Genomic DNA, 19015 nt, shown 5'->3' with positions numbered 1-19015 from the left:
AGTATCAGAATGGCAAATTAAATTCTGCCAATTTATTGAATTGGCTAAATTGACAGCAGCAATCAGATCACAAACTAATCGAAATCTAAAGAAAGAATGGGTATGTGTTGACGAACACATGTACTGATATGTTTAGACTGAGATCCACAAAGTTAAAAGGAAATAGAAACACAATTTTAAAGATACCGTAACAAAGCTAATAACACCAAACACGGGTGGAGGGAAGTCACAGGAGGGAAAGGGGCAGAAATAAGTATTTGGATATATGTAAGCTGAATGTATTGTTAAAGTGTCAAAACCAAAAAAATAGGTTTATCTATTTTTGTGCACACAATTGTACTATTGTGACGTGGTAAGAATGAAATGAAATATTTAAAAACAAAACAAAACAAAACCCAAAGAGTCATTCAAACCCCAAATACCTTGAACATGCAGCACACCGTCCTATCTACCCTAAATTTTAATTTAGGTCTGTTCCCCCCCCCCAAAAAAAAAAGTAAAGCTCTTAAATTAAGGTACACATAGGTCCTGTGTAGGTCCATGGATTCAATTTCCAGCATACACAGACACAGAAGGAGCATTCAATGGATAGACCAGAATCATATAGAATAACATGTATGTTGTGACATGCAAAAAATTACCTCCTCCTGTTCAAAAGGGGGGGAGGGGTAGTTAAACATGCTGTTGGCAAATATGCTCTATAAGCAGATTTTGTTCATACTTTAGGAAAAAATGCACACAGGGGGTTTGTTTTGTTCTTTAATTCTGGTTGGATTTTGCTTAACTTGCCCCATAATTGGACTCATGCTGCAAATGCTGGAAAACCAAATAAATTAATATATGATTACAGCAATATGCCTACTGGAAAAAACCCCACAAAAACACAAAAAACCTATTCAAGCACCACTGAGGAATAATTAGTAATAATTGCAGCAGACAAGCGACAAAATTCTACTTAAAATAATTTTAACAATTTTAAAATACATACAAACATCACTTTTCATTGCCATGGTTTGATTATATGCAGGCTATAAATTGAGATATGTATAACAAGAGTAACATCTAGCATAAAGAAAATGTTGAGTCCTAGAAACAAAATTCAGAATCTACTCCTAATGCAGAAACCTGCCTGCTGCTGATGGTTGGTAGATAACCCATAAGCCCAATATTTGCTTGTCTACTAATTAGCTATGGGTCTCAGCTCAAGATACATTAAAGCCCATTAGCAGACTGAGTCCTGCATACTTGTAATATCATATTCTTCCATATATAGATCTTAGATCATCAGTCAAGGCTGTAGATAACAGATCAGAGGACACACACTGGAGGTTTTTTGGTTGAAGTATCCACCCTCTTGAACTGTTTCCCAAAACTTAGGATGCTCTTCTTCTAATATTTTTTTAAATTATTTTTATTAAAGATTTTCAAAGGTAGTACAATGTCTCTCTCAAGTTTTTCCATATAACATTTTTATAACTCAGTGTTGGTGAGCTGTAGTATTTCTATATTCCATGGATTTCAATGGAAGATGTTGAAGCACATGCTTCATTTTAACACTAAAATGAATTGGAGTCTAAAGCAATAAACTTTGGCTGGATGATGTTTGTAAAGAACATTAACCAAACTGAGTAAATGCAATCTGAATAAAGCTGAGTAAAGTGGGTAAAGGTTTTGAATGCAATTCTACCATAATAGCACTGATTCTCTATAATGGTTGGTCCAGTTTACTTGTAGCATCTTGACTCTGTTTGACATCCATCAAAGGCAACACTCTTGGAACTTTACTTTTCTTCTAGAAAATTCCTATTCTACAAAGGATTCTGCACTGTTCTAAAATCTCACATAACAGACCATAGTGTCCCCCATAGGATGGCAACATTCAAACACTTTCCCATCTCACAATCTATTTTTTCCTTCTCTTTACTACCATTTGTTCCATCGTGTCTATTTTTAGGCATTCTATCCCATTCTTCTCCATCTCATCAAACATCTACTGTACTTGCAAAAGTCTTATAACACAGACTTGAAAATACTGACTCACTCAGTCACCAATAGCAAAGCCAGCTTTTCTCTTTTTTTACTTGATCTTTATTGATTTTATACAATGACTCACAGTTGTAATTCTCCATCAGTAGTGTAAATAAAAGAAGTTCTAAAAAAGGAATAAGGTAAAGTTATTCCCATATTGAGACTTCCCTCGTTCCCAACCTGGGAACAATTCTATATCAGCTGCCTATTAAACAGCATCTATTTTGCAATTATCCAATACTTCTAAGAATTATATCACATTACAGGAGTCATTCAAAGCCTGCCAAATATTTTACATGTTTACAGTGATCTTTTAAACATTGTCTGTATTTATCCCATTCTCTGTTAAACTTTTGATCTTCTTGATTTCTAACTTTCCCTTTCAATCTTGCCATCTCAGCGTACTCAAATAATTTCATCTGCCATCCCATTTTTGTCGGGATGTTTTCTCCTTTCCAACATTGGGCTAACAGCATTCTCGCAGCCGTGTTGCATACATACCGTAAATAATCTCCTTAAATCTTTTGGTATCTCTACACCTATAATACCCAGGAGAAAGGCTTTTAAACTGGGGAAGGATTTTAAACTGGACTGTGCACTTGTTTGTAAGGTTGTTACAACTCTAACCAATATGGATGCAGCCAGATTATCAGATGAGGTAAAGCAAGCATGGAACTAGGGAAAACCATATTAAGTCTGTCCTTTGGACATGCAAGGTGATAGTAATTCTATTCCCACCATGGCAATGCTCATTTGCACTTGACGTTGGTGGCTTACATAGCAGTAAAATGAGACAATAAAACCCAATTAAAATAAAACTGTAGTTCCCCATACTAAAACCACAGTAGAAACAAATTCAATTAGAGTAGAACAGTAAACAACCCCAAGAGGGACTCACAACTAGGGTCTGACACAACTGTGCCTGCTTCACATATGTTCATTTATAATTCCTTTCCATCTTATTACCATATTAATATACAATTAAAAAAGAAAATCCACACAAAAATGTGTATTTAAGGATATATATATTTTAACAAAATACACATTTTTAAACATATTTTCCCTCATGTTACGCATTTTCAATAAAATTGCATCACAGAAGTTTGATAAATACAAAATCTGAACAATAATTGTGTTCTGATCTGCACACATTTTGGGTGAGGGTGGTGTGGATCAGACCAATTTGTATTAAAATTTGCAAAGAACAGATTCCTCAAGCAACCGTTACTAATACGAGACAACATCTGCCTCCGCCATACTTAACAAATGCCAGCTTGAAAAAGTGGTTTCTACACAACTCCCAGAAGGTTCACACCAAGGATTTCACTCCACAACCTACAATAAAAACTATAACAATCACCAGTTGAGGAAAAGCCTATTATTGCTGAAGGATCTTGACTGACAGTACACTGAATTCATTCTGCTAGAGCCCATTCTGCACTTTCTTCTGAATCCAGTGTGTTACTACCCTACCCACAACATTTCCCCTTTTATTTAGTTTTAAATTTACACTCACTTTTTGACCTTCTGAAGGTTTTAATTAAATCTTCCCATAAGGCAAAATAGGGACAGTGATTTGGCACCTCTGGCAAAATAGGGGCAGTTGGGACAAGTGAAACATATCTTGATTAGCATATGCGCATATGGTACTTGGGGGGTATATCCCACTGATGAGTGTAAATCCCACGAAGAGGAACTTACTTCCTAGTAAACATGCAAAGGGTCAGACTGTAAATATAATAAAAGAATACAATAAGCCATAAAATATTAAAGCAAGGTCAAGAGATGTGGGACGGAGGAAATGAAGTAGCAGATTGCTAATTAACATTTTTATTATCTTGTACAGAAGCAAGAGAGGGCTGCATGTAATTGCTTTTCTAGGAAGAGCCATAACGAGCGAAATTCAAAAAATGTTGCATCCTATTCTTAAATAGCACAGCTCTTTCAATTAAAATGTTCCTGGCTAAAGTGTCCTAGATAAAGGAGCTCTCGGGACACATTCTGTAATGCTGCTTTGGTGAGGCAAATGGTGACTGTGCAGCACAACCCTAAGCATGTTTATTTGGCAGCAAGTCCCACTGATTTCAATCCCTCCCGACTTCAAGGGAGGAAGACCACTTCAGGTGACTTATTATAAAAGAGGGCATGTGTTGCTGTGCGACCTGGCCACTTGACCCAGTGTTGTGGGGGGTAATCTGGAATCAGCCACAACCCCTGATAGGCCACTTGACCCCGTGTTGTTGGGGTGCAATCTGACCAATGGGGTGTCGCAAAAAGCAGCAACACAGGACCTATTTAAGCCCATGCAAGACTACTGAGCTTCCTCTTTGGGGCTTTCGCATCGGAACACCCGCCCACCTCTCCCTATATTTAGGGCTTGAGCTTGACCTTGCTATGCTGTCGTGTGTCGTCTGCCGTTGGGGCAGGGGCATGGCAGGAATTCCCCCCACTTGGCTGAATGGCTGGTGCCATTTCGGTTTCGCCTGCCACGTAGCAAATATTCATAACTTGTAAGTTGCGGATAGGCTCTGGTTCAGGTGATAGGCGTGGCACATGACGTGGCCACGCCTATGCAAATGAAGGATTTTCCGGTAGAGGAACCTAGGGACTCATTGGTTTGGCATTCCCTGAAAGGGGTCTGGCCCATGCCCGAGTCCAGGGGACATCAGGAAGGCTGATTGGCGCTCCTTCCAGCAGCTGTCCTTGGTGTTCATCCTTGGCTGTCCTATGAATGTGGCTCTGGGACAGCACTGCCTGCAAGGGTGCAGGGAGTTAGTTGAACCAGAACCTATGCAACCACTCACTTGGTTGTAATCAATAAAGTTGTGGCCTAAATTTCTGCCAAAAACCAAACCAAATATCTGACTCTGGTGTGAATTTATTTGGGGGAAAGGTAAAAGGTCTAAACACGCAACATAAAATGGCAGAAAGTTGTCCATTGCAAGGATTGCGGCTGTCTTTTTTTTTTTTTTTTTTTTACATCGGGGAATTGAGGGGGAATTCTGCTTCAGGTAACAAAATGTATTGGGTCACCTCTAGCTAATTTCCATGTGAGAACTCGACTGATACTAGAGGTTAAGTGAGTTGTCATATATCTACCCCTGCACATCGACTGTGCTGCTTCACCCACAGATCAACTTTCTAATCTGTGCATGGGTATTCTGGAAGCGAAATCCTCCTCAACCCTATTTGGTATGCTCTGTCAGTAAGTGGAGATAATGGGCGAATGCCTTGAATCCCATTTCCCCTCAAAACCGAGGCCAAAATGAAGGGATTCTACAGCACCTTCTGTAACAGTATTTTCAGTGCCTGCTGCTTCGAGAGTTCCCATTTCAGGATCTTGGAGTCTAACTACATGTTGGGGTGGAAAACATAGCCATAAAGGGCAAGGTGAGGGAGCAATTTCAAGAAGAGAACTGGGAGGCAGGCTGGGAGCCCAAAGCCTTAACCAACCTTTTTACCCATAACCTCTCCACCTAGTGACTTTTTTCATAGACTTGTTATGTGGCTAGAAATAGGCCTGGTGATGAGGAAAATGTCTGGGAAGCGGAGTTTTTTTTTGGGGGGAGGGCAGTAAGGAGCAAGCTTCAGGAGCTCTCTCCCACCTTCTTCTTGAAGTCATTCCCATGCCCAGTGCTCTGCTGTTTTATAGAATTTCACTGTGATCATTCATAACATGCAATTATACCTCATGTGAAGGAACTGAAACATACAGACCCTCCAAGTGTCCCTAGTTTTCAGGGACAGCCCTGGATTTACAGAAGCCATCCCAGTTAGGATAACAACAAATTATTATTATTATTATTATTATTATTATTATTATTATTATTATTATTATTATTAATACCCTGCCCATCTGGCTGGTTTTCCCCAGCCACTCTGGGTGGCTTCCAACAAAATATTAAAATACAATAGTCCTTCAGATATTAAAAACTTCCCTAAACAGGGCTGCCTTCCCTATTTTCATCAGAGCAATGTTGGAAGGTATGGAATTATGCGACTCCTGAGCCAATGAGAAAAGTAACTATACAACCTTTAGAAGACACATGAAAGCAGCCCTGTATATGAAAGTTTTTTAATGTTTAATGTTTTACTGTTTTTATATATGTTGGAAGCCACCCAGGGTGCCTAGGGCAACCCAGTCAGAAGGGAAGAGCATTATTATTATTATTATTATTATTATTATTATTATTATTGACACCCCCATTTTCATCAGAGAAAGTTTTGGAGGATATGAACATACCAGGCACTATTGGTCTTCCAGCCGCAGTGGGACTACTCTCAGAATTTCACCACTTGCAAGGTCTCAAGGACATAAGTACCAAGGCTAGGAGGCAAGAACTAGTTTATCTACAATTCCTGATAGAACCCAAGAAATATTTGGCAGTCTTCCCCCATCCACTCAGAAGGGTATCCTCTTTGGATATAATGAGACAGCAGTACAAGACGAATCCAATTTTTTATTCTTTGGAAGATGCCTGAATCCTCTCCTGACACCCTGGCAGCCTGTAATGTTTTAATGATGTGGTATAAAGTGATTCTTGACAGTTCCACTTAATCGGAAAACCTTGGATATGGTTCTGAATAAGTAAATACCTACAAAGTCAAGCCATTAAATAATGAAATTACATTTGCAAATACTGTACCTTGTCCTTTGAAAATTTCAAAAAAGCTATCTAAAAAAATGTTAGTGTGAAAGGAAGTGTGCAGGACCTGGAGTTGTGACTGTATCTATTTTCCTTGCAGGTACCAAAAAATTAAGCTGGAAACCCCAAAATGGTCTCTCTCTCTCTCTCTCTCTCTCTCTCTCTCTCTCTCTCTCTCTGTGTGTGTGTGTGTGTGTGTATGTATGGGACACAGGTGGCACTGTGGGTTAAACCACAGAGCTCGGTCCCTGCTCCTGCCCACCTAGCAGTTCGAAAGCACGAAGTGCAAGTAGATAAATAGGTACCGCTCCGGCAGGAAGGTAAACGGCGTTTCCGTGTGTTGCTCTGGTTCACCAGAAGCGGCTTAGTCATGATGGCCACATGACCCGGAAGCTGTACGCCGGTTCCCTTGGCCAGTAAAGCGAGATGAGCGTCGCAAACCCAGTCATCCACAACTGGACCTAACAGTGAGGGATCCCTCTACACACACACACACACACACACACACACACACACACATATCTCAAAATAAAATACAATTATTATTATTATTATTATTATTATTATTATTATTATTATTATTATTATTATATTGTATTCCTGACTGAGAAATACTGCAGTTGGGCTTTGAATGTCACTTAGAATTATATGATTGATAGCTCAGTTTTTGAACTATAGATAACATGAAGAGGTGTTGCTAGAAATGTGGGTCAAGAAAGATGCAACATATTCCGTGGAAAGGCATCAAACCTGAAATAATCTATGATATTTGGCAACCTTGTATAATGTTTAACCTTCAAAATTTAAAGGCCAAAACTTTGCTAAGCTTTGAAGTTCAAGCAGATTTATATATTCTTATTGTGCAGGATTGTGGGGAGCATCCCGTTCTCATTGTGAAATCTCACTGTGGACTTGTTTACATTAGCAGCCGGCTCAAATTTTAATATCTAATTATTAAGCAATTATTAAGCAATTAAACTGGAAATATTCTGAAGCAAAGAAAAGAGTCTCTAAATAATTAGGGGACTCTTTAATAGTCTTTAACCCAGGGTAGCAATTTTGAATTAGGGGTTACTAGCAAGCAAATGTATTTTTTATTTAGAAAGCCCCATAAGCCAGCTTGGGGATATATGTTTTTAACATAGCTTTTTTATCTGATTTAATTTTATTGTTGTTTTACCTGGCTTGGCTTTATGGCTTGTACTTAATATGCTATTGCTGTTTTATTTATTCTGTTTTGTTGCATTTATAGTTTATTTGTATTTGGTTTTAGTTGTTCTAAGCCCCATTAGGTGGGATACACATGTAACTAATAAATACCACAGTAAAATAATAATAATATCTGCTATCCAGTTATCACAATGCATAGATGTGTTAACTTTTCCATGAGTGCTATTTCCCAGACTTCTTGCACTATTTTTGAATGGACTCATTATAAGCTTTTCCATAATCAGATTATAAGGGTTCTGCAACTGTTAAAAAGTCAGTTTTTAAAATAGAAATAAAAATAAAAATACAGTGATGTTGATTTTCTCCAACAAATAAATTTAGCAGAGCTAGTTCTGGTCTTTTCTTTACCACTTTCTCAATTATTTTTGCAGTTTCTTGAAAGAATAAATGCCAAAATGTTGATTATTTATTTATTTATTAAATAATAATAATAATAATAATAATAATAATAATAATAATAATAATGATAGGTGAAGGACCCTATTTTTCCACACACCCTCCAACAGGTATATACATTAAATTAATATATACAAGATATTCTGAGTGGTGTAATTTTGGTACAATCTTTATGGATATTTCCCTAAAAAGAGTTGAAGTTTACTTAAATGGAAGCTCACCCCAGAGGAAGGCCCATTGCTCACCACTGACGATTATAGAGTTTGGATTCCACCCATGTCTTCTTGTAATTCATCTAAAGGTTTGTAAGAATTTATATACTTATTAGCTACTAGTTTAGAGGCTGAATCAATATGTGCACCGTGCTAAATGGCATGTATATATTTGGTCATCAAGTGAATAATTGCTGACCGAGTAGGGCTGCTCTCTACAATCAATTTTATATTTCATATTTTCTGCTTTGAATGCAGCAATATTCCCCTATATTATCATTCACAGGACTGATATTTGCCAATGGTCCAGGGATCTGGACATAGTTTTAGGGTAGTGTTGTATGGCTGGGGGCCATTTCTATTGTGCATTCAAATAACCCAGCCTTTACATAGGAAGGGCAAATGGTTGACATCTGAAATGTATAACCATTAACACCATTATGTTTTGTAATATCGGTAATTTAAGAATCATAGTGGGGAAATGTCAGGGCAAGTTGCATATCAGCAGCTGAACTGGAGCTGCTTTTCAAACCTAACTGTTAGTGCATCCCTTAAAGCAAACCAAGGAAATCAATATAATCCAATTTAGAGGCTGATTTGTGTGCATCTTGCAATGAATTTGAATATGCCAAGGGCTAGTATGGGGATGAGGCAGCGTATCATAACTGAGAATCTATAGGAATGAGTGACCAAGGTACACGGAGGGGGGGAACATAAATTTCCAGGTTAATACAGGGTGGCAAATGTAGCACTGTTGGACCTCAAGTGGAAAATGGAGAGATACCAAGGGGAGATTAAAAAAAACCTGTTTATGTATGCAACAACTGCAGCAATAATTCTTTTAGCCCCAAAATGGAAGCAGCAAGAGGTACCAACAAAGGAAGAGTGGCAGATGAAGATGATGGACTTTGTGGAGCCAGTGAGGTTGACTGGGAAAATCCGAAACTAGCCTGATCAAGCACTCCAAAAAGACTGGAATAAATTTAGACTTTATTTGACGGACCATTGTAAGCAATTAACATCACTAGCAGGGTTGCCGGAAGACTTGTAAAGGGGGGGAAAGCATTATTCTATTCATAATTACTAAAATAAGAGATAATAGTAATGTGTGAAAGATGGATTGAAAAAGGTACAAATGCTAAGATATAAAGAGTAACTTGGAAAACCATGTGTGGCGGGAGGGAAGGAAGTCGACGAGCTCTAATAGAGCAAAAAATGTAAAGTAGATAATAATGATGTGGTTATATATTGTAAAATTAAAACCGTGTGTGTGTATGTGTGTGTGTACACACACACACACACACACACACAGTGGAAAATAGATAGCTTAAGATGGTGTGACTGGCAGGTCTTTCAAAATAATAGATAATGCTAGTACTTTTTATTTATCAAGTCCTGGATGTGAAAACTTTGTGGTGAAAGGGGAAAAGAATATAAAATAAAGGGGGAAAGAGAATATTAAAAATAGTAGGGTGGGTGGTAAAACTAAATATCATTCTCAGGTGTCAAATGCCAGAGAAGGAGGTGAAGCTTCATCTTATGATGGAAACTGCATAATGAAGATGCCAGAGGTCCCTGTGTGAGGAAACAATTTCACACTGCTGTGTTCAAGAGGACAAAAATCTACAAAGAGCTACAAGATGTTGAAAACATCTAAAGAATTTCCTCAACAGTTTATTATATCAGCAAAAAATAGCTGGAGAAAAGCACAGAAAAAATAATCATACACTGACCTAACCAATGTGGCTGAAAGCATAAACAGAATGCCTATATTTTAAATAAGCCACTCTTAATGGTCCCAGACTCAAGTGGGGGAGAATTGTATAATGTTTAGAGGATAGACTGCTCAGAAGGCCTGAATGGGGCCTCTCACTGTTTCATGAATAATCTGGAATTGACCTGTGGTGGACTTATAAAAAGAAAAAGGGAAACAAGACTGACCACCACTGACTGCCTCTATTTTTGAAAGTCTGTGAGAGAAGGGTAAAAAGAGGAGGACAGTTTCTCTCTCCTGAGCTATCAAAGCAGAAGGGATGAGTTGTTTTGACCTGCAAAATTATCCAGGACGTTTTCCTCTGGAAACTCTTCAGGCACAGAAAGGAAACAGCTCTAGGATGAGAGCTGCTTCCTAGTTTTGCCTAAAGTGAAATTTTGAGGCGAACTCAGAGGTTCCTGCTTAGGCAAAACTTCAGAAGAATGTCAAAGGATGCACCAAAGAGATCTGACAAGACTAGTGAAATGTTTCTCTGCAGGATCTGAACACAGAAAGAAAAAAAATAAATTGCTTAGCGGAAGCCTGCACTTAGAAAGTCGAACTCACCTTGGGCTATTAGGTTTGTCCTCCTTTCGTGAAATAGAAGCATTTCTAAATAACTTCTATCCTGGTTTTCTGCATTATTTATATTATTTTAGCCCTTTGCCCTTCCAAAATGGTATCTCTCACAAAAATAAATAAATAAGTAAAATATTTCCCTTTGGATTTTAAAATCCTGACGGGCAATAAGCAGAATTCATACAGAATTCATGAGTAGGCTTATCAGTGCATGTATGCCCAGGGGGTGAGGCAAGTGCCACAAAAGGTATTGGGCCAAGGCCAACTCAAGGCTGTCACATGTATATTTCCCTGCTTAAATAAATAAATAAATAAATAAATAAATAAATGCAGCCTTAGGGGACGGCACATTTAAGTGAAGGAATGGCAGAGGAACAGGCAGCTTCTTAACACTTTCCCCTAAATATATTTTACCCTAAGCTAGACAAATAGGCATCCTTTGTCTCTTTTCTTATGGTGGAATCATGGGGAGAATGAACAGATGGCCAAAAGGTTAAGCAGCACATGGAAATGTAAAGAAAAATAAGGGACCTTTTACCACATGTGGTGGACGTGCCCCAGGATAAAGGACTTCTGGGAAAAGATTTATGGGTTTGGATAGCTATGTGTGCCCCTTGCTTCTTCTTTTTAATCCCTTGTCCAAGAAGTGCACAAAGCACATAGTCAGCTGTGAATTTACTTGTGAAGTATTTTGGTTTTGTGCAAATCTGAGGGATCAAAAGAAAAGAAAAATTCCTCTGTTCATGAGCATACTGGGAATAGTTATGAATACAGCTGGAAAAGAAATGAAAGCATTGAGGAAGTAGTAGGCATGAAAGGCAGTAGCAGAATGTGACATTTGATCTACCCTCCATACAACAAATAATCTGTGACCCAAGTAGAGTGGTTTGGAGCCTGATTTTTTTTTTCAAAGTAAGAGAATATTCCTGTATCAAGTAAGTCCAAATTTATGGGGGAAAGCATAGAGACTGCTGCTGTAAAGTCATGCAAACTATGCAAATCAAATGGAAATGCAAACAGCTACAAACATACAGTAAACTCTGGTGTGGAGAAGCCCTAAGAGACTAAGAGTAGTCAGATGAATCAAGTTCAGGTTACGTCAGATACAACCAATTACAGTCATCAGGGATAAGCAGCAATTATTACCTACTGTGACTTCTACTTGTGTGGTAGGTTGTTTGAAATAATACCTCCACTAAATCAAAGTCTATTCTTTTTCAACAGAAGGAAGTTTATCAACATGAAAACACAACCAAGGATGCATGAATGTTGCTGGTCTTATAGAAACTATTTTCATTCCTTGAGTTTTTTCAGATGTATCATCTGAGGATAAACCTTTAAATTAGTTACAGATTTTGCTTCAGGCAAAATCCATTGAGAATTTAGGGAATATATAGCACCCCTGGAAGAAGAAAAAAGCCAATTTTATTCAAACTCTTTTTGGCTTCCTTCAAAATAAATAAAACAAAACAAAATGTTTTGCCTGAGAAGGAGATCTAAATTTGTTCCAACATTTCCTTTAGGTGAAATGTCGATAACAACTCTGAACTAAGCACCTTTCTAGACTGTGTGAGCTGACTCAACACTATGTACCCAAGCACTCTAAAACACAAACACCCTAAATCACTCAGTGCATAATATGTCATCAGCAAACACTTCTTCATCATGTCCAACCTGTTCAATCCATCATTTCTAATCCATCAAAATCAACTATCAGTTTAAAGAATGACTGTATGATGAGAGCACATCCAGCCAGCAATTTTCAAAGTGTGTGGAGTTTCCGGGAAGGACATGTGCAAAAGGCCTCAGGTTCAATCCTGAGCATGTTCAGTTAAAGGAATTCAGGTTCGGCTGAGAAAGAATGAAGAGAGCCACTAAGTCAGAGTGGGAGCGCTGAGGTACATGCAACAGACACCATGACTTTTGTTTTTCTCTGCAGTGTTTCCTTACCTCTATAGAAATGAACGTCAAGCACATCTCTGCAATGCTTTCTAAATTTACCAGGGGGAGAAATCAGTAAATCATCCTCATGTCTTTTGACTTTCAGTTAAATGCTAGAGAGCTGAAATGGCACACGCTTGGAAATGCATAGGAAGATGGACAGACAGATGGGAAACTCCCTTAAGAGCTTTATCAGCCACCTGCCATCCTCTAAATGGAGCTTGATAATTAATGTGGCTCTAGTGCCAGCAGGAAAGACACTTCTTCCATGGTTTCAGAGGCAACATATTAGTCGATTTAAAGGGAAAGTTTGCTGCACTTTCAGCTTAAGATTCCTAGACGGGTCTTTTTAAGGAGAAGTTGTTTTTGAAGGCAAAAAGAAAAAAGAAAAACTCTTGCACTGAACCTCATTTAACTTTGAAAGCCAGAGCTTAAAACAAAGCTAACATGGTGAAACCAAATCCAAAATTTCTCGTTTGTCCTGATGACATAAATGAGTAAACTGAAGCAAACTTCCTTTGCAATTGTTAAAAGTATGTGGAACTGGTAATCATTCCTGAGATTATTTATACGGCATGTTTTAAAAATTATCTTCTGTCACCTGAACTTTTTCAGCATGATAATCATGAAACATTAGAAGCTGATGTATGAGCATGTTCAGGGCTTCTATTCAGCCAGAACTCACAAGAACTGAGTTCCGGCGCCTCTCAGGTGGGTGTCATTGCCATTATAAGAGAGCAAGGGAGGCATTCATGCTGAGTTCTAGCACCTCTTTTTCTAGAAAAATAGCACTGAACACATCAATGAATAGAAACAAGAAGGATGAGCATCAAGCTAATACTTGCTGTAAAAGAGTTCCAATAAAAAATATTTCGGTCAACCACAACATTTTGATAGCACTCTTCCAGCTAATCAGGATGACTTGGAAGGGCTCCTTTGGTAAGTGATGCTACATATTCAGAAAATCGTGGTTGGCCTTTACACACTACAAGGTGAAGCAACCTGCTTCAGGCAGCACCATGAGTGGAGACAGGAGATGAAGGCTGAAATTGGTAACTAGGTGGGGTGGGGGGCTGTCCACTGGTTTTTTTCCCCTAACCTTACTTATTAATTAGTTCACTATTATGCCAGTACAATGAGTAAAGGGTCATGGGCAAGACTAGAAAGGCTTTATTTTCTAGGCAGCCATAACTGCACTCAAGAAAGAATGCCTGGTCTGAATTTCAAAGACAAGTGCATTCTCCCAAAAGAACACATACAAAAAAAGCTTATATATCATACAGTTCAGTACACCCTAATGCAACATCTCCCTGTACAGTATATAGGAATGATGGATGATACTACCGGTACTTTATTTCAGTTTGCAGTTTCTTATAATGGCTTATAAGAAACTTAGTAAACATTTTGAGTATGCAGTAATGGATGTTCATGGGGGGGGGGGGTCACTTTGTAAGACGCCTGAGCCTTCAGGATGGAGGAGAGACGAAAGGAAGAAAAAGAGGAAGGGAATGGTAGAGTTAGGGCTGATATCTTGGAGAGCTACTGCCAGTCAACGTACAAGGTACCGTGCTGAACTAGATGGACCAATTCACTGAGGGTTTTCAAATGTGCAGGGGGGCATCACAGTTGCCTGCTTCAGACATTTGCCTTCCATAGGTTGAAATGCAACAGAGGTGGCGACAGGGGGGGGGCAAAGTTAGTGTGCCTGCCCTATTGCTCCCGGACATACTCACTTCCTGCTTTTTGTAACACCTAAAGAGGGCTTAGGGGAAAGCTGGAACTATTCACTGGCTTTCAGCAATTCTTCTGAAAGTCCTTGTATATTCATTCACATTGTCCTCCCTCTAACTCTCAATTGGCTTCACTCGCCATCGGTAACTTTGCCACTTAGCCGAATCTGATCAGCTATGCAGCATAGCAACATCATCCCATACACTGCGTAATTTCTAATTGACTGGGATCACTCATGTGAATCCAGTGAGATGGAAGCAACAGCAATAAGCAGAGAGAGAGAGCACAAAAGAGAGAAAGTGGGGGGGGAGAGAGCACCAAAGCAACTGCAAAAATTGAGTGGAAAATGGTCCCTCCCCAAAAAGGTGAACATTCTCTCTCTCTCTCTCTCTCTCTCTCTCTCTCTCTCTCTCTCTCTCTCTCTCTCTCTCTCTCAATATTTATTATTTAAGTTTTACAATGTTTACACCTATTATAAATTTATACCGTACATACATGGGCGTAGCCAGGATTTGTGTTAGGGAGGGAGGCTTTTGGTGGGGGGGGGGGAAGAATCTCAGATTAGTATTGATTTGTATTGATTTTGATTTAGGGGGGCAGCAGCCCCCTGGCTACATCCAGGCATACATATAGCATAGACTTGCCTCCCCCCCATCTGTGGTTCATTTGGTTCATTTCCATTTGTTTCCTTTTTCTGCTGCATATTCTAGTAACTCCTTGTTATTTTTATACCATTTTCTATTCTGATTTTAAAATTTCTGCTCTTATTATTCTAAGCCTGCTAATGTTTTGAGCTGTTTACAATATTTTTTTCCATATATTCCACATCCCCCCCCTTTATTTCTTAATCAAAGAGTTTTGGAGGACTTCTAATTACAGCCTGTCAATCAACATATGATAATACTCTGCACCGTCCCTAGACCCAATTCACATATGTAAGTTCCTGAGCTCACCAAACCCTCTGTGAATTTTTAACAGGTTCACTGCAATATTTACCACTGTTAACCAATCTTCCCACCTAGTTCCCCACTTCGCAAGCAAATTTTGAACTGAACCAAGGGACGTCTAGCCAATCACTAATAGTATTCATGACTCACATAACACTTATGTTTAACATATTTTGCATACATTATTTCAGTAATCCTTAGAACAACCCTCTCTATTACACACACTCCTCACACCTCTCTCCACAGCTGGGGAAAATGTTGCCTTATGTTCTTCATGGATCATAAAATTGGGGTGGTGGGGTTGGTTCCCCCCTCCCATTAAAATAGCCCCTTTCTTCTTCAGGAGCACCTCCACTATATGAAAGCCCAGGAAACAGAAGTAACCATGTGGGCCTCCATAGACACCTCTGCCAAACACTAGAAAATAGATTTATGGGCCTTGGGCAATGCAGCATTTTAGAGAAAAGTACTTCACCAGGTAGTCAGTCTAGGGCCTTGCTCTTCTCCTGCCCATACAGGTATATACTATGACTCTGCTACAATTAGGATTGTCATATTTTGAAGAGCAAAAAAAAGGGCACATTTGCCGACTCTTACTTTTAACTATGGATCGCTATGACGACTCTACCCATGAAAAAAGAGGACATATGGCAACCCATATGACACATCCCATACTAGAACTGCCCTCCATGAACCTCCAGGGGAGAATGGAAATACTTACCATTAATTTTTGTATTCCCGGGGCTCCTGGAGGGCAGGGCCCACCTCTCATCGGAGGTCAGGTCATGGAATGTAACAGTAACAAAAGGACCATGAATTCTTAGGATAAGACACCAGGGTAGGCTGTTTTTTCTCCTGCATCTGTTTCTCAGGTTGGTCACACTCTGGAGCACCATGGACAGAGACCAAAAATTGAGAAAGCACAAAGTGGACACCTCAGGACGGTGTCAAATAAATCTATGGGTAGTCTGCAATAGGGTTGAGGGGTCTGTCTTGCTCTGCCAACTGGTCTGGAAGGGGGAGATGACTCTTCCCCCCGGAAGATTCCAAATTGAACCCTACCTACCTGATAGAGAGGATGATCCAGGAAACAGGAAACAGCTGCCAGTGGCAGACTTTGGGCTTTAAAGTTCAGTGGCACTCTGTTCAATGCCAAATTTGGTGCCCCACTGCCCTTCCCTTGTTTGTCATTGTTGTGGTATCCCCTGTGGCACCCTCTTGTCTTGGCACCCAGTGCGGGCAAACTGGCTGCACTTCCCTAAATCTGCCTCTGAAGCTGCTCTTCCTGTTTCCTAAGCGCTTGCCTGCAATGGCATTGCCTGAAGAACTGCTTTTAAAAAAAACCAAAAAAAAAAAAAACCCAGGAGGCACTCAATTTAGCAATGTCCAATTTAGTACCCAGAAAGAGCCACACAACTGCCAAATGGCGTGTGGATGAGGAGCAAACAAAAATAAATAATTTTTTTTTTAATTAAAACATAAAGGCCACATTTGTGGCAGGGGTGTTGTGGGGGAGCTGGAAGCAGGCTGTGGGTTGGCCAGCTCTGCTATATATAGCTACTCAGAAGTAAATCCCATTAAAGGGACTCATTTCCAGGTAAATGGGTACAGCCTGAATCTCCACTACTGAGTTTCATTACTGCCTCAGCTCCATTCTCTCTTTCTATCGGCCAGTTATCTATCTCCAACTGATCATCCACTTCGCTCAGTTGTTGCCCTTTGCTCCTTTTTAAGGCAGCTAAACTCTCAACAGCTACACAACCTACAATTTAATTTCACCAAAGGATTTAATTGTCGCAGTCCCTCACTCCTTTGGAAATGCCAAAAAGCAGGATAGATGGTAACTGGAGTCTTTTAACGTATTAAATTCTTGAGGCACTTGGATGTAAAATGCAAGGGGTGCACACAATGATTTGCTTTATGCCTCCAAACCACAAAGAATAGCCTTTTAAAGAATAAAGCAAAATATATTCCTTAAAGATACTGTTGTCCTCTTTGTTATGCCACTGAAGCAGTGAAATGTGTATCATTCAGACAGGCTGCCCTAGGGGAGAATCTATACAAAATGGAATTCTAGCTAATAAGTTTGAAAAATGTTCACTAACTGGTACCCAACAACTGACCTGGAAGGACCTTTTTACTGAAAAGGAAAAATAATAATTAAGAAGAGGTCATTTAATGGTAATGGTACAATATTGCTAAATTTTGAGAAACATAAGCATAGCTCAGATGTCCTATATAATGTTTATTATACAAAGGCTTTGTGAATGAAGCCCACAGTTGATGTGCCATTTTGTGTTAGCACTTGTACCAGTGCAATCTTCTGAATGCTTGGAGGAATGTCAAAATGATCCATATTTGCCTTATCTTGCTTGTCCCCTTCCCCAGCTGGCACCAACCTTAAGATCATGCATCAGGACCAGCATCAGTGGAGAATGGACCATTAGGGCCAATGGGTACTGCCCCACCAACCTCAGACTGCCATCAATGAGCTCCTACCTACTTGCCTTCCTGCCTAAATCTGGTCCAGGAGATGGAAGTGCCTGCTGTCTTTCTCCTCCTTAACTTCATGGGGACAAAGCTAAATTAGTTGGTTCTGTCTGTCCTTGGCTCTGGCTCCACGTATTATTGGCTGTAGCTCAACCCAACAGACACCAGACAGAATTGATCAGCATTTAATATAGCCTTGTAAATATGCCCACAGAACCAATATTAGCCTGAAAAAAATATTTTCTGCTTTTAAACAGCAGGGTAGTCAGAGAAAGACAGAGAGAGGGGGGGAGGGAGGGAGGGAGGGAGAGAGAGAGAGAGAGAGAGAGAGAAGAAAGAAAGAGAAAGAAAGAAAGAAAGAAAGAAAGAAAGAAAGAAAGAAAGAAGAAAGAAAGAAAGAAAGAAAGAAAATATAGTGGTACCAGTGGTTCCCCGGAAGTCTGTTCCAAAACCAAAGTGTTCCAAAACAAGGTGCACTTTCCCATATAAAGTAATGCAAAACGGATTAATCCGTTCCAGACTTTTAAAAACAACCCCTAAAGCAGCAATTTAACATGAATTTTACTATCTAACAAGACCATTGATCCATAAAATGAAAGCAATAATCAATGTATTGTACTATAAAAATAAATAAGACAGTATTGTAGATGATAAAAATTAAAATTATTATTTTTTCTTACCTGCACTGATGATAGTCATTGTTTGGATGGGGGTCTTTTACCCATTTCTGCAGTCACACAATCAATCAATCAATCAATCAAATCAGTAGCTGAACTGGGTTCCAAACAGTCACAAAATCAAATTAACCAAAAAAAGCCTCAAAAAAATAAATAGCAAAAACAAAAGTGCCAAACTTAATCTGTTCCGGAAGTCCGTTTGACTTCCGAAATGTTCAGAAACCAAGACACAGCTTCTGATTGGTGCAGGTGCCTCAGAAACAATAGCCGGCGACCACATTGAAAACCGAATACTTACTTCCGGGTTTTCAGTGTTTGAGGACCAAGTACCACTGTAGCAGGTTTGGTTTTGATGGTTGTATATGGAGAGGGGCTGTTGACAAGA

At 39.3% G+C, this 19015-nt stretch overlaps 1 protein-coding gene across 1 annotated transcript in view; it reads right to left on the bottom strand.

Moving 5' to 3' along the window:
• The window catches only part of NRG3 (neuregulin 3), a 550949-nt gene that overhangs the window by 247180 nt on the left and 284754 nt on the right, over positions 1–19015 (bottom strand). The window lies entirely within an intron of this gene.

The sequence above is a fragment of the Lacerta agilis genome, chromosome 5 (genome assembly GCF_009819535.1).
Source record: "Lacerta agilis isolate rLacAgi1 chromosome 5, rLacAgi1.pri, whole genome shotgun sequence".
NCBI lineage: Eukaryota > Metazoa > Chordata > Lepidosauria > Squamata > Lacertidae > Lacerta > Lacerta agilis.
Note: the sequence above shows the minus strand (reverse complement) of the source record. Positions and strands in the feature narration are given on the sequence as shown.